This window comes from Macrobrachium rosenbergii, chromosome 3 (genome assembly GCF_040412425.1).
Source record: "Macrobrachium rosenbergii isolate ZJJX-2024 chromosome 3, ASM4041242v1, whole genome shotgun sequence".
Classification (NCBI taxonomy): Eukaryota; Metazoa; Arthropoda; class Malacostraca; order Decapoda; family Palaemonidae; genus Macrobrachium; species Macrobrachium rosenbergii.
Genome location: NC_089743.1, coordinates 54,346,231 through 54,349,479, shown reverse-complemented (window position 1 = coordinate 54,349,479; position 3,249 = coordinate 54,346,231). Strand labels below are relative to the sequence as shown.

General features: G+C 35.9%; 1 long non-coding RNA gene across 1 annotated transcript; it reads left to right on the top strand.

Moving 5' to 3' along the window:
* The first annotated feature begins 517 nt into the window (after positions 1-517).
* LOC136828597 (uncharacterized) lies at positions 518-2,858 on the top strand. The gene is made up of 3 exons (XR_010850123.1): positions 518-888; positions 1,100-1,182; positions 2,538-2,858. It is a non-coding gene; the product is annotated as an uncharacterized lncRNA (long non-coding RNA).
* The last annotated feature ends 391 nt before the right edge of the window (positions 2,859-3,249 follow it).

Here is a 3,249-nt window from a genome sequence, read left to right as displayed (position 1 = left end):
TGTATCCGTTATGCAGTACACACACACACACACACACACACATTATATACACATATATATATATATATATATATATATATATATATATATATATATATATATATATATATATATATTTAAAACTCACGAAATAATTTGTAGGCTAAGCCTGTCGCATATTTCTTTCCATCATTGTGATGAAATAACTTTTAATTCGCGTCGATATCTTGTCAAAGCGATATACAATGAAGTATTCTATATACACGTATACACACATAGATATATATATGCTTGTGTATGCATATACGTATAATAGAATACTTCATTATATATCACTATGACAAAATATCCACGCGAATTAAAGTTATTTCATGAAAGTAATGAAAAGAAATATGCTACAGGCTTAGACTACAAATTATTTCGTGAGGCCTAAAAGAAATCCCGAGTTACGCTCAAGAAAATCCATTCATCATGTGCTGTATTTTAAACTGCCATGAAAGACAAGTAAAAGAAGGGAGTAGGAAATAAAAATAATATTTGCAAAATTAGCGATTTCAAGGATATCCATCGATCGCATTCGGTCATGTTCCGAGAAGCAAGACACTGCTAAACTTTAGGGTCCTTGGCAAATGACAACAACGTTCGAGTTCAGAACTTCAGACTTTTGAACCTTCGGATCTTCGACTGTAACATCGTTCTGGGGGTTAGATTTTTAACAGGAGTTAGCTGAGTAATCCCTTATTCAGCAGTAGTGGCATATTCAATTCCTCCTTAATTTATCGTAGAGTAACTAATCCTGTTGTGAAGTGTTTACGAAAAAACCGGTTATCACGCGAGTGGACAACAGTTGGCGCTTAAGATTTCCATCGATTGTTGGCCAAGTTAAAATAAACCCCGGGCTTCTGCAAGGTAACACTAGAACTTTACATTATTGCTAATATTTGTATATTTGGTCTGGGGATTTTCTTATCTTCCTCCGTGATTAATCTCGTACAAATCTTTGGCAGTCATTATAACTATTTCTGTGGGCGTTTACCCATGATCTGACGTGAGTAAACGCCCAAATTTTACAAGGTTTAGAGTAAGTTACCCACAGCTCTTAAAACTTTGTATTTTCCAGGATGTCTTTGGTACAAGTTTGATTCTGAGCCTGCTCTAACGGTAAAGCTTCACGCACAAGAAAGCTGCTCTCTTTAGCAACAGGTATGTGGGAGGTTTTTTTTTCTAATGTCTCAAATTTACTTTATTAATTTTTGTAGTTTACTTTTTTATTTTGTATATACTATTCTTGAACCACTTCACCTTATCCTCCACCCCTGTAGGGGCGGCGCCCCGGAGGGGTGGAGGAGCCCCTGTTTTGCATAATAGGTCGTATGACCTACTATGCAGATTCTTGGGTGGTTTTGACAAGCCAGTTGATCACTTTTTCTTTCGGGTAGTAAGTACAGACCTAATCTATTGCTTAGTTTTTTTGTAAGTTCAGATAGGTATTAGGTGTTTAAATGTGCTTGGTTACCTCCCACTCGGTTACGTCTGGAGAAGCTCCCTAAGGTTTGAGGAAATCAAGAATGTTTATGCCATCAAACGGCAATATTCAGCGGTAAAACAAACATTTATGTACAGGTCTGGCATCTTGGTATATTTTACTTCAGAATTTTAGCTTCCTGAAAATCATTAAGTTTGTGGTTAGGGTGTCAGATAAGTTTTGGTCAGTATTCACAAAGGTTTTGCCCAAATTTAAATTTTTAAGCGTAAAGTTTGCGTTAGACTTTATAGAATTTTCAGAGGATTCGAACTTGGTATTTCCTTTCTCGCAACCGAAAACCAATGGTTATATGGGTTATAGGAAGCTCCGTAAATGTACGGGTCATTTACGATAATAGGGCTTTCTTACTCAATAGCTAATCTCGTGAAAATAATTAAAACCATGCAAATTTCCCCCCAGAGATTGTTCAGCGTAAGGTTTGGATTTCTACTGTTAGCAGATGGAATTAGTTTTATGTAGTTTGTCAGTGACTCATAGCCAGGAACTCTCAGCTCCTGTTAACAGAAAGCACGAAAGCAATTTTTTGTTTAGTTGAAGGTATGGAAATTTTAAGTCGTGGACATTTTTTGCGTAGAATAATTGGAATGGTTCTAGGGCAACTGATATCAGGACAACTCATACCTGGACAATTTATTTCTAGGACAACTGATATATAGTTGAGCTCATAACAGGTATAAATATTTTCACTTAAACAATCAGAAACAGTTATTGATAAAGTAAATAGATAAGTTTTTAGTTTAGTCGTAAGTGTGATAATTTAACTCTTAAATTGACTAGCATCCTTTAAATTTCATAGTTTATGCTAGTTACTGTTCGTTCAGCGATTAACTCTCAAACGGTCGTCACACCTTTACAACGAATTTTTTATTTTTATATATTGTACTTGTCAGGTCAGTTGGTTTTGTTCTTATCAGCTTTCCAGCTGTTTTAAAATTTTCTTTAGTCCTCACAATGTCATATATAAAATCTCGGCGAGGAGCTTGTGGATGATAACTACGTATATAATTTTCAGACAATGCAGAAAAATCAAGAAAAGTACAACTATGTGAAGTAAAGATGTGCAGAGCGCGCATTCAGGCGATGGCTGAGGAGGACCCATTAAAATAGTATATTCAACAGAGGAACACTTTCACAGTGCTGACGTGAATAGTGAAATCGAGAACTGTCCTGTTCTATAAAATCTAAAGCCTTGTCACAAGAGACCGTGAGAATTGTGATTGTGACAGAATGATCTTCTCCACAAGAAGAGGCGTTGGCTGGACTGCCAGCAGCAAAGTATATCACGTAGTATTCGTCGGTGGCAACAGCAGAATAGTAGTGCTCTCCCTATTCCATCAGAAAGATATGGTTTTGATATCCCGCTATTGTACTGCAAATTTGAATCAGGTGAACCATTTTTGCAATATGATACTGGCGTAGACGATGAGGAAAGAATGCTTATTTTTGCCTCATCAACAGGGCTGGATGATCTTGTTAAAATTCTTGATTGGGCCGGCGATGTTACATAGTTGGTCCATCTGTATATATTACCAGTTATAAACATTCAGTATTCAAATAGGTAATTTGCATAATATCAGCATTCGAATAGGCAATTTAAATAAAATCAGCATTCAAATAGGTAATTTGAATACCTTCTTTTCTCATTGTTACCTAACAAACGGCAAGCAACCTATGATTGGTTTTCTGTTACTCTTCGCCTTGATATTCAACCTAAAAGGTATATG